At 42.6% G+C, this 13,423-nt stretch overlaps 1 protein-coding gene and 1 non-coding gene across 3 annotated transcripts in view; one reads left to right on the plus strand and one right to left on the minus strand.

The window, feature by feature from the left end:
- The window catches only part of TEC (tec protein tyrosine kinase), a 149,987-nt gene extending 137,085 nt beyond the window's left edge, over positions 1-12,902 (minus strand). Inside the window, exons 1-2 of one of the 2 annotated variants that reach the window (XM_040238157.1) lie at positions 12,873-12,902; positions 12,134-12,215 (exon numbers count right to left, since the gene is read on the minus strand). The gene's annotated coding sequence lies outside the window, so the exon portion shown is untranslated. Of the gene's footprint in view, positions 1-12,133; positions 12,216-12,693; positions 12,787-12,872 lie in introns of those variants that run through there. The other variant, XM_040238158.1, reaches the window with a different exon arrangement.
- On the plus strand, positions 7,601-7,673 carry TRNAW-CCA. Its single transcript has one exon. It is a non-coding gene; the product is annotated as a tRNA-Trp (tRNA).
- Positions 12,903-13,423: the final 521 nt, after the last annotated feature.

Below are 13,423 nucleotides of genomic sequence, written 5' to 3' on the forward strand. Positions count from 1 at the left end.
TGTATGTATGTTCAGCCACTCAACTGTGTCTGACTCTTTGGGGCCCCCGTGACAGTATCCCACCAGGCTCCTCTGTCCATGAGATTTTTCAGGCAAGAATAGTGGAGAGGGTTGCCATTTCCTCCTCCAGACGATCTTCGACCCAGTGATTGAACCTGCATCTCCTGTGTCTTCTGCATTGCAGGCGAATTCTTTACCACTGAGCCACCTGTGTGACCTCAAGTAAATTACTTAATTTCTCAGTGCCTCAGTTTCCTGCTTATAAAACAGTACCTACCTTCTAGAGATGTTTGAAAAGATTAAATGAAATAATACACATAAACTGCTAAGCATAATGCTTGATGAACAGGGATCAATAAATGGTAGCTATTATCAGTAATAATAAAAATCATGACAATTATTATTCAGAACAAGGGCACCACTTGAAGGGTAAGTTGTGACTTGGTGAGAGAGAGAGCCTGGTCAGCAAACTTGGATAAATCAGCCTCAGGTCCAGATTCATTAAGGGCAACTCAGGCTACAATACAGGGGCCCTGAATGAACTCTGAGATGACAATTCAAATCAGTGAATCTGTTCAGCACGTATATACTATGTGACAGCCACTGAGGATACAGTGATGGTGAGACACATGGCTCCAAGGTAAATTACCATGAAAAATGACTATGGGTTTGTGACATGATCTGGGGGAGAGGAGAGGGTGACTGAAGCTGCTTCCTTACTTTTAGCCATAGGCTGTGAACACTGGAAAAGTCCTGAGCATACAAGAGACAAATGTCAGGCCCAACTGCTGGAATGCTAGGAAGGTATAAAAGGACTGCAACCACTGCCCCCTCCCCAAAAAATGCCTTTGCATGCATTAGGAAATTACGTCTCTTCATCTAGACACTTCACTTCCATCCTCACAGTAAACACATCTACCAAATCGTCCACCTGAATGACATCCCAGAGTTTTGCAGTGAATAACCTGCACAACTGTACATGGTAGCCCTGGGTATAGGCAGGGAAGATGACATGGGGGCTGGAAGGGGTCAAGGAATAGGGTGGGGATAGAGAATCTGGAGTCCCCAGGCCTTTGGAGACAGACAGTAACTTTTGCTATGGGGCTGCTCCATTTAATATGGTAGACACTCACCACAAACAGCAATTAAGCATTTGATATGTGGCTATTACAACTGAGGACTAATTTTTTTAATTTCACTTTAATTAATTTTAATTTAAAATTTAAAACTGAAGTGGTGTAAAATATGTTTCCTAACTTTGTTTGGTAGGACTACATTTTACTTTATTCACTGTACTGCATAAGATATTCTATTGAATTGCATTGCATTGTATTATACTGTATTGCTCATAGTAAGCTCCTGAGTTGTTTCTAGTATCATATTAATAACTTTTATATGATTATATGGTAAAATATTTTTTATGTACTGAGTTACCCAAAATATACTATTAAAATTAATTTCACTTGTTGTGTTTTGCTTTTTTAATGTGGCAACTAGAAACTTCTAAATTACATGTCTGGCACACAGAATATTTCTTTTTTAAAATATGTATTTATTTATTTGGCTGTATGGGTCTTAGTTGAGCATGCAAGATCTTCAGCTGTGGCATGTGGGATCTACTTCCCTGGCCAGGTATCAAAGCCAGGCCCCTTGCATTGGGAGCATGGAGTCTTAGCCACTGGACCAACAGGGAAGTCCCAAAATATTTTTATTCATCAGTGCTGCTGTGAAGACATCTTAGGACCTATAGTGCGAGGGGCTTGGAATGATACTCAGGGGAGCTGGTTGCTTTTAGTTTTGTTTGAAGCAGACCTCTATGTTTTATTCCAGGTTGTCCAACTCTGTTGACCAGGAGGGAAAATAACAGAGGGAGCGGGCAAGCAGGTAGCTCAGTATGTGTAGCTCAGGAGAGCTTGCAGAATACACTGGAGTCAGACTGTATTGTTCTGAACTCTGGCTCTACCACGTAACCAAATTTCCCCGAGTCTCCTTCAGGCTCTTCATCTATAAAAATGCCAAAAATTATCTTGCCCACTTTATAGGGATTGTTGGGAGGGTTAAATGAGATAATCCAATGTAAAGAACTGAGCATGGAGTCTGGCACATCTTACATGCTCAGTTAAATACAAGGGGGCCACAGGAGCATTATTTGGAAATGAAGGTGCAAATGAAAGATCTTCCTGTACAATAGAGCTTGGGTTGCCACGGCTTAAGAGAATACACCATGTCCACGTGTCTCCTCAGCATTTATCTTTCAAGACCAAAGAACTGGACAGAATTATTTACTCAATCCTCTATGCTGCTGATTAATATATTTGCTTTTTTCTAAGTCCATTGTGTTTTTAAGGTACACTGATGAACAGTCTTATATGCTTAAGGATCATGAAAACCGGTAAGGTAGCATTTCTGAATTATGTGTAACAACAGCTAAGATGTAGCTAGCTTTTTTGTTCTAAATCCTACAGTGAATCAATGTCTTCAGTTAAGAATTGACAGTAATATCTGAATCTCATTCTTGAGTAAACTAGAACATTCGTATGTACAGATGGATTCATTTTACCTAAATGCTTTCTTTACTACTTCCCTGACATTTTGCATGAACTTGAGACCAGCAATTTGGCTTCTTACATCCCAAAAGGTTCAGGTTGACTGTAAACTTGGGAGTGACTGTAAACTTGGGAGTTTACACTGTGTACTCCCTCTTCTACATGTTCTACTTTAGAAATAGTAATAAACTAACTTACTCATATTTGTAATCTGAGACATGTCCATCTATGCTTAACCTCTGTTCTGTCTTCCAGTCCCCTCCCTATTCCCGACTTCTAAAAATATTTCTCCCAGCCTCCCACTGACTAAATTTATTTAATAGCCTTTGTGTGGAGTCTTTTCACAGTTTATCCCTAGCTTCCATAACTATGCAACGTTCCTCAAGAACTCTAGGGAATTTGTCAAACATGATTCCTCCTCACAAAGGAGTAGCCTATCCCAGCAAAAGGTTATATCTGCTTAAAAACTGTAAAATCCACTTTCCCAACACATACACTTCTGCAGAATTTGTTTTAAATTCCACTCGTTCCACAAGTTCAGTTCAGTTCTCGCTCAGTAGTGTCCAACTCCTTGCAACCCCATGGACTGCAGCACGCCAGGCCTCCCTGTCAATCACCAACTCCCAGAGTTTACTCAGATTCATGTCCATTGAGTCAGTGATGCCATTGAACCATTTCATCCTCTGTCCTTCTCCTCCCACCTTCAGTCTTTCCCAGCATCAGGGTCTTTTCAAATAAGTCAGTTCTTCCACAAAGACCAAGAAAAATTCCACAGACACCACATTAAATTTATTGTCTGATTCTCAACAAGGCATTATCCTCTATGAGGCTCACTTTTTTCATCTGTAAAATGGGCATAATATACATGTGTTAAGTTGCTTTGGTCATCTCTGACCCTCTGTCCATAGGATTCTCCAGGCACGAATACTGGAGTAGGTTGCCATGCCCTCCTCCAGGGGAATCTTTCCAACCCAGGGACTGAACCCATGTCTCTTACATCTTCTGCATTAGCAGGTAGGTTCTTTATCACTAGTGCCACCTGGGAAACCCATAACTTAGATGTCCTTTGCTAAATAGAGCAGGCCATCTCATTACTCATAAATGTATATAAAACACTCTGGGAAAAGCTCAAAGTCTTTTACAAGCATTAGGCCATGAATCTTTCTGAAGTGGACTGTTAATTAGGTGTCATTATGCTTTGTTTAATAGATGGAAAACCCGAGGCTTGGGAGCACAATACCACATAATGGCTAACTTAGAAATCTAGCCTAGGCTTTAAACATCAGACTGAGAGATTGGGGGGTGTGGGGGTAGGGACCTGAATAGGAATTCACTCTGCTCCAGTTCTTTATCAAGAAACTGCATTACTACAAAATTCTCTCCTGTTACTGGTTGCCCTGCCCCTCCTACTTCCTCATGCAATCCAGTAATGGGGAAATGGGTGGGAGAGTCATAATTCCCTACTGAACATATAATGCCTTCCCCACTTCCACGAACCTTAGACCAGGTACTAAAGACAAATTTAGTTTCACAGATCTCATTACAACCCCTCCACATTTTGTTACTGATCCCTGGAAACTTTTCCTATCAGATATCCAACAAAATAAAAAGAGGCTGTAGACATTTATCAACAAGAACACAGTCTCCCCAAATAAACCTGTCAGGCTACTCCAGCTTTACTATCTGACCTACAACTAGGTACATGGCATGGCCTCAAGAACTCCAGATAAACCTTGTCTTCACCCAAAAGAGATACCATGGATCCAAAAGGTCAAAAAAGAGGTAATGGAAACTTTATATAGCCAGTGAGCTTTTATAAATTATTATTATGTACCTGCTGACAATGATTAATGGAAACTAGAAATCCTTTAATCCCAGAGCGGTATTTTGAAAAATATTTCCTGAGAAAACAATTCCCAAACGGGAAAAAGATAAAGCAACACTATTTACTTGAAGACAAACAAACAAAAGATATGTCCAACAATTGGGGAGTGGTTCAAAAATATCACTGCATATTAACAAGACAGACTGTCACCAGGCTATTAAAAATGATCATTATTCCTATAAGAAGATGCCTATTTTGAACACTGTTACCCAAAGAATAGCATGTCTAAGTATAATCTTATAAAGTATATATATATACACACATACACACGTGTGTATGTGTTAATGTATCTATATATGTGTTATATATGTAAAGATTATAGAATTCAGAGTTACATAAATGGTTGCACACAATGCTCCTTCAGTTAATTATTTTCTAGAAAGTTGCTAAAGATTTGTAGAAAGTCAAATGATGATAAAGATGACGGAGAGGGGAGTTTACCAAGATTCTCTCTGGAACAGTTTGGGGGTTATTTTAAATCTTTTTGCAAGCTTCAGTTCTGTCCACAATTTTTTAACAATGAATATATAAAATTCTATAAAATGACTTCTTTTTAATGATGGCAGGGAGAGTCTAGAAAGCACACTGAGAGCTGCGGAATGCTAGTGGCAGGCAGAGTTCCATCCTTGGTCTGGGAGAGGAAAGCGGGATGTGTCACCAGCTGAGCCTCAAAAACCTCAGCTATGATTCCAGAATCTATGAACAAGAATTCTTTAATGCACTGCTTCTGTAACTAGCTTAAATTTGTGAAAAATAAGCTGAATATCATTTTAAAAAAGTAAAAAGCATTCATACCTAAAACTCAAAACTCAGTTAAATTGTTTTCTTTTTCTCTGCATGCTTAAAGGATCAAGAATTTTTATTACTCAAAGCAGGAAAATAAAATAGAAAGCCAACTGCCTTCTGTGAAACAAAAATAATCCCAATGGTAAAAACTAACTCTACTGCATGCTTAAATTGTATTTTCAGAATAATAAACACTGAAATCACTACTATCTAGGAAAAAAAAACCACAATTTAACTTAGGGGTTCACTTCAGTTCAGTCACTCAGTCCTGTCCGACTCTCTGCGACCCCATGAATCGCAGCACGCCAGGCCTCCCTGTTCATCACCAACTCCCGGAGTTCACTCAAACTCACGCCCATCGAGTCCGTGATGCCATCCAGCCATCTCATCCTCTGTTGTCCCCTTCTCCTCCTGTCCCCAATCCCTCCCAGCATCAGAGTCTTTTCCAATGAGTCAACTCTTCGCATGAGGTGACCAAAGTATTGGAGATTCAGCTTTAGTGTCAGTCCTTCCAAAGAATACCCAGAGCTGACCTCCTTCAGGATGGACTGGTTGGATCTCCTTACAGTCCAAGGGACTCTCAAGAGTCTTCTCCAACACCACAGTTCAAAAGCATCAATTCTTTGGCGCTCAGCTTTCTTCACAGTCCAACTCTCACATCCATACGTGACTACTAGAAAAACCACAGCCTTGACTAGACGGACCTTTGTTGGCAAAGTAATGTCTCTGCTCGTCAATATGCTATCTAGGTTGGTCATAACTTTTCTTCCAAGGAGTAAGCGTTTTTTAATTTCATGGCTGCAGTCACCGTCTGCAGTGATTTTGGAGCCAAAAAAATAAAATCTGACACTGTTTCCACTGCTTCCCCATCTATTTCCCATGAAGTGATGGGACCGGATGCCATGATCTTCATTTTCTGAATGTTGAGCTTTAAGCCAACTTTTTCACTCTCCTCTTTCACTTTCATCAAGAGACTTTTTAGTTCCTCCTCACTATATTTGGGAATACTTAAATTGAATACTGTACGGCCAGTGTATTCAGCCAAAGAGAGGTGAAATTATAATCAAGAATTAGTGAATATACAATATTGTTTGTCAATCAGCTATACCCTGATACGAAATAAGTTTAAAAAAATAAAAATATAATAGATCAAAAAAGAATTTAGTGAATATAGACTTTTGGATACAACTTGGATAATTATGACGTGTGTGTGTGTGTGTGTTTTAACTGTCAAGTGTTGACAATTATCTGGAAAATTCATCTGACACAATGATCTAGTATTCATTAGACATGTGCTCTTAACCTGGGAGAGTTCACATTTCAGCTAAGAAAACAAAAAGAAGAACTTATATGAATTACTCAGCACATTAAAGAAAAGGTATGCTACTTGGAAAAAGATGTTGCAATGTCTTCAAAGGTTCTGTTTAGAAAAAGGGAAGGATATCTGTGGAGATACAGAGGGAAGAATGAGCACCAAAGGTATTCCCCTTGGCCAAGCTTTTGTTCACAGTGGTACCTAGTGAGTTCTAGCTGAGGGTTTCCTAACCATCCTATCCTTTGCTGTCATCCTTCAGAATGACTGCTGTATCTGCTCCACTGTAACAACTGGCAGCACTGGTTTTTCTGGATTCCCAACGCATAGCCACCATCATGAGGGTAGAGAGCTTTGCTTTTTCTACACAGATAAGGTGGTGTGTGATCAACACTCTTCCAGCTTCAGTGGAAGCTAACTCTTGCATCACTCCTCTATGCGTAACCAGAAAATCATGTTGGTGTTGTCAAGCTACTGAGATAGAAAGCTGTAAGATCACACTGCATTAAGGGAGCCTGAAGAATGTCTCAGCTGGTTAAACAGGGTTGGGAAAGTTGTGATCATCTGTGAGGAGCAGGGTAAGTCCGTCATCCCTGCTCATCCAAGCCAGAAACTGGAACTTGGTGCCCATTCCAAGAAAAGGTGTGAACTCTGAAATGGGAAGAGAGGATGTTGCTGTTGGTAAGGCAACTATGTGATAAATGCCTCCAGAAGGACATATGATAATTTCCACTGGAAACCACATGATCACCGATGACCCCAGGCCCACCTTCCAGCTTAAAACATTAGACTTATAGAGGCTGAGCTTCACTGAAAGGTGTAACACTCAGAAGACAAGGTGACATAATGAGTCCTCCTAGACAACGCCAGTTTGAGAAGCAGGAACCAGGGCTCTATGACCAGTAAGCTATACCTCTACTCAAGCTAGGGCTGGAGAGGGGTTTTGCTTCCTGTGACCACTGGAATCAACTGGTAGGGGATCCTTAGAGTGATATAGGAAGGAATGAGGGGCCTAAACTGGGCTGGGTGAGAAAATACACCCAGAGTGGTTAGAAAATGTTTATTGGGACTTCCCTGGTGGTCCAGTGGTTAGGACTTCGTGCTTCCAATGCAAGGGGCCCAGGTTTGATCCCTGGCCAGGGAACTAGGATCCCACATGCCATATGGTGCACCCAAAAAGTAAAAAAATTAAATTAAATTAAAAATAAAAGAGAATGCTTAGTCTGGGTAAAGGTAGGAAAAATGGCAGCACACTGCCGTGGCTAAACCACACTAGTCCCTTGGCAGGGGTGGTTAAGAAAGCTACGCTTCCGGCACTAAGAGCAGAGCAAACAAACCTGCTGCTTTCTCTCCCGCCCGAGAGTCCAATAAAATGACAACTGAGGGACAGACGCACAAGGATGGAGAGAATGAGAAAAGAGACAATAGTAAAAATACTTTGGTGGGGTGAAGGGAAACCAAGATCCACCCTGATTTATACCATGGAATCTCAAAATGCTAAACTGTTGTTCAGTCTCTCAGTTGTGTCTGACTCTTTGCGACCCCATGGACTGCATGCAGCATGCCAAGCTTCCCTGTCCTTCACTATCTCCCAGAGTTTGCTCAAACTCATGTCCACTGAGTCGGTGATCCCATCTAACATCCCATCCTCTGTCGTCCCCTTCTCCCGCCCTCAATCTTTCCCAGCATCAGGGTCTTTTCCAGTGAGTTGGCTCTTCGGATCAGGTGGCCAAAGTATTGGAGCTTCAGCATCAGTCCTTCCAGTGAATATTCAGAGTTGATTTCCTTTAGGACTGGCTGGTTTGATCGCCTTGCAATCTAAATAAGTTAAGACAATCGCACCCTCTTTAGGGGGAGGGGTGATCGAAAATGAAAATTGAAAGCCTCCTAAGGAAGGAATTAGGTCTCCCAGGTCTCAGCCAGTCTGAGCAGTTAAATGATTGCCCCTTCTCCACCCCAGCAAAAAAAACACCTGGAGTTTCTTCCCTGCCTCTTCCCCCAGAGGAGTTACATGAACATGTAACTACTCGCAAAGAGGGCAGAAAAGAGAAGGTCTCTGTATTGGAGTATGTCAGCCACAGCTTGGGTGTTTTAATATCATGGAGGGGTTACATGAACATGCAGATGCTGAGACAATCAGCCTCTTCTCCACCTAGCTCCCAGATTCCTGACAGCCAGGCTCTTCCCATCAGCCAGGAAAAACACTGCAAGAGCTTTTTCTGAGCACCCTCACCAGCCCGAGAGATACTAACATCAGAGTCTCCCCAAATCACCCAATAATGAATTTCCCAGTCAACAAACCCACTACATCTTTAGCTTTTTAATGCCCCACTTAGATATGAGTAGACAACATAGGATATCAGAAATACAAGTCTGTAACACAAAAGGTAAAGATCTAAACAAACCGACAATAGCAACCTGGGGAAACTGAGTCTGTGCAGGAAGGAAAAAGCTTTAAAAGAAAAGAAAACAAAACTCCTCAGAAAGATAAGACACTGAAACCATAAAACAAAATCAAGAAAGAAAGAAATACAAAAGCCACACACAAATACATATGTATATATATTCAGGGAACAAAAAGGTTTTAATTTTAAATATTTAAAATATGATTGATTACACTCATGAAAAACTCAGTGGAAGGAGCTCATGATAATATTGAGAAAATCTCCCCCAAAATAGAAACAAGAAATAAAAAAAACAGCTAAGAGTAAAGAAAAGGTAAGAAAATATCTAGTATCTAGCCCAAAATATCTAGTATCTGAACAATAATTTTCTGAAAGTAACATCATACAGAAAAAGTAATGATCAATAAGATAACTCAAGAAAAGTTCCCAAATAGAAAGACACAGATTTCTGGACTGGAAGAACCCAGAACAATGGATGAGAACAGACCCATATCGTAGCACACATGAAAATTTCAGGATTATGGAGGCCAAGAGAAAATTCTATAAACTTCCAGAAAGGAATTCTATAAACTTCCTTCCACAAACAGCAGGTGTGTAGAAAGGTTACAGACAAAATTAAGGTGTCAGAAAAACTTTACAATTGTTAACTGTTAGGATTTCTTAACAATTAAGGAATCTGAATTTCTCAATAGCAACACCACAATCCAGAAGGGGATGATGAGACAATGCCTTCAAATCTTCCATCCTATAACTCTGCAGTCAGATAAACAATCAATTGACAGTGGTAAACATATTTTCAGCACTTGCTATAAAATGAAAAGACAAAACACAAATCAATAAACTAAATAGAAAAAAATATACATCCTATGCAGCCTTCAGCAGGAAACTTACTGAGGATGGACTATACCAAAACAAAGGAGTCTACAAAGATAAGAAAGGCATGTGCCACACGTAACAGGAGAACTGATACAGGAGAGAAATGATGGGGATTCCCAGGACGATGACAAAGGGAGGTCCTCAGGGTGACATCTGTGCCCATATGTAGAAGGCAGCCAGTCCAGACTAGAGCAAGAATGCAATTGACAGAATACCTGATGCTTCCAAGGGAAGAATCTGAAAAGTATTCAAAAGCTTTGGGTAAAATTAATGATGAGTACTTAAAAAGCTAAATCAGTGAACAAACAAAGCAATTACTGACTCCAAAGAAAAGAAGTTGTACTTGGCTTGGCTATGAATATTGATCTAATTACTGTTTAACTATTGCAGGAATAGGAAAATAAGGAAGCTGTGGTTAGATGGGAGGTCAGAGGGAAAAAGAGAACCAAGTCATCATCTTCCACAGCGGGAAGTGAACAGATAAATCTTCAAACTGAAAAATGCAACAAGTATCGCCTACAAGGAATAAATATCAATATAACCAGCTCAGGGAATCACAAGTGGTTATTTCTGGAGAGGGAAAAATGTAACTTGGATTAAAAGTTTAAAACAAACTGAAAAGAGAAGAATATAACAAAACAAAAAGCATAGTGGCTTCTGTGCCCTTTTATTATTTGCTTTTGCTCTGTTTCCCTAATAACAATTTGTTTGGGAAAATTTGAGCCTTGTTTCTCCTAAACAAAAGAAAATATCATTTTCTACATCTAGACCATGCAGCTGTGGTCATCTGAGCTCTGAATAGTCAGACTTAGTGGGAAAGTTAATAGTTATAATCCAAACCAAGAAGAACTGGCTGAGCCAGAGCAGAGATGCAAAGGCAAGCCTGGGTGGAGGCATGCTTGTAGGTGAAGACAACTGCTATGCCTTTCTCCTCTGGGGTTCTTTTCAACAAAGCTAGTCTCATAGCATAATCTCTCCTGGGACGGGATAATTTTAGAACTGCCAGGGACCATGGACCAATTGCACTCCTTTCTAGCAGACTCCAGTTAATCCAACCAAGGCAGCTAGGCTTCACAGCAATTGATCTGGGTTCAACATCAGTTGCTCCACTTTGCCTGAGTACAATGGAAAAAGAACACAGTAAGGGCTCTGAAACAGGCAGCCCCATCATCAACAGCATCTATGCACCAAGCTGGGCATCAACAGCCCTGTCAACTATGTGGACTATCCCTGCCCTGAACAAGAAAATGATTCTCTCCAGGGGTGGAATCCCAGGGAGCAGTGGAGTAGGATGGAAGCCAAGGAGCTGGAAGAGCTGGGGTGGGGAAGGGAGGCACCAACCAGGTCAACCAGGAGGAACCTGTAGGTAGAGATATGCCTGGAGCGCAAGGCTCAGGCTGCCAGCGCTCTGTACACACAGAGGAAGGTCTCTACCAGCAATTCTTCCTCAAGCAAAAAGTGGCCAGACACAGCCACAATGCCACCAGCCATCCTGTCCAGGGTCAACTTAGGAAGCAAAGATCGCCTTTTTCTTGAGATTCACTATGATTTGATAAAACATAGACTCTGCCCTTGAGTGACTAGCTGCTCACAAAATATGATGACTATTTTGATACACAATAAGCAAGGAACAGGTTGACAGTGCTAGAGCATACATTCATATTCTTTTTTTTTTTTTTCTATTTGAGAAGATGTCAAAATTCTAGTTCAAGAACCTGTGTGTGGCAAACTAGAGGTTTGCCCATCAAACAACACTGAGTCCCATGTGTTTGCAATGCTTGCCTTATACAGTTCTACAAACCAAAATGTACACACCCTCTGGGAAGAATCAAGATCATTAACACAAATGCAGTAAGCATCTAAAACTGACAAAAGAATATACTGATCAGATTAACTGGAGTATTGGGAAAGTATGGTTTTTCCCTAAACAATGAAAATGTACCCAAACCAAAAAAAAAAAAAAAAAAATTCAAATACTTAAGGAGACTGTTATACACATTTTCTATTCTCCATATAAATCATGACACTCCATGCAATTCTCAACAACTAACCTACCAGTATCACAAACCAACCTGTTAAATCCTAAACTTACTTGGGAAACCTACTGGTTTGTTGGAGTGTTTCCTCCTTTCTAGCTCTTTAGGGAAGAATTATCTAGAAAAAAAAAAAAAAGTGAATTCTCAGAATTTCCTAAGAGGAAAAAAATGGGCATTCACTGGAAAAACACAGGGTATATGCTCAGAACACTTAACTATTTTGGATAAGCTTCAAACCCACTTAGCCACCAGTCATCCTGTTGTTCTAACTTAACACTGAGACCTACCCTTCTAATCAAGTCTTCCAGTTTCCAAAGAATGGCAACAGATGAGACTGTTTCCGAATCTGATACACAGCAACTTGTTCTTCTTCCATGGAGGATAAAAAACAAAAACAAAATCAAACCAAAAGGAAATTTAGGATCCGAAGAAAAGCGCACACCCCCGAGTCAAGGCCCTAGTTTTCCCAACACATGTATTCACCGACTCCCTGCTATCAAGATTCAAACACAGTTTCCCAGATTTAAAAATGTAAGGCAGGGGGGGAGAGGCACTCAGACACATGCCATGGAAAGTCTGTCGATTCTGCCAACTCTCGCATCAAGACTTCGCTGCTGCCCAGGAAGAGAGGAGGAATGAAGTCCGCGGCGCGGCTGGGAAGTGAACCCAACGCTGAATTTGCTGCAGGGCGGCCTCTGTCCCGAGACTCAAGGAGAAGGGCGGGCGCTCCTCGGGAGAAGCCAGCGCCGGAGCCCGGGGGACGGAGAGGCTGCGGCCGCCGGAAGGCGCGGCTACGCCGGGACGCGCACCTGTCCCTCCGTAGCCCGCAGGGGACGGGGGTCCTCACCTGGGGCGGCGCGCTCGGGCTCACGGCCGCGCGGGGTAGAGAAAATCCTTCCTGGTTCCACGAGAGTCAGCCTCTGGGCTGCTGGAACCCGCCTCTCGCCGCACACATCCCCACCCACCCTTCCCCGCCCCGAGTGGCGCAGGCCCGGGGCCGCCCTCGCCGGCCCGCAGCGCCCTTACCTGGCTGGAGAGCACCGGCTTCGCGGAGCGCGGGACACAAGTCCGCCGGAGCCTCCGAGTCCTGTGCCTGGAGCCCCGCCCCGTCCTCGGCTCTCCCCGCCCCGCCCGGCCCGGCGACCGCCCGGCCTGCGAGGGCTCCGCCTCCAGCTGCCGGAGGCCGGCGGCGACCTGTTCCCACTGCTCTGCCGTGGTTCTGAGACTGAAGGTGGGAGTGGGTCGCTTACGCGTTCCGACTCCCCGGACCCAGCGGAAGCTTCGGGGAAGTCGCGGGAACGTCCCTGGTGTTTCCTGGACGCAGGAACCTCCTCCTTCCTGCCCCCCTCAACCGCCCCGCGAGGACAAGGACACTCCTGGCCCGGGAGAGCCCCGAGCAGTGCCACCTGTGGGAGACCGGGGACTCGATCGGAACTAGGGACCGCACCTCCCCTTCCGCTAAATGGTGGCGAGCCAGGTGTAACCCAGTGAGGTGGAGCGAAGCAGCCAGTTTTACCAAAAGAATAAGTCTTTTCTGTCCAACCTGAAGCAGCAGAGCGCATCTGATACACTTACAG

The sequence above is a fragment of the Oryx dammah genome, unplaced genomic scaffold, assembly GCF_014754425.2.
Source record: "Oryx dammah isolate SB20612 unplaced genomic scaffold, SCBI_Odam_1.1 HiC_scaffold_3, whole genome shotgun sequence".
Lineage (NCBI taxonomy): Eukaryota > Metazoa > Chordata > Mammalia > Artiodactyla > Bovidae > Oryx > Oryx dammah.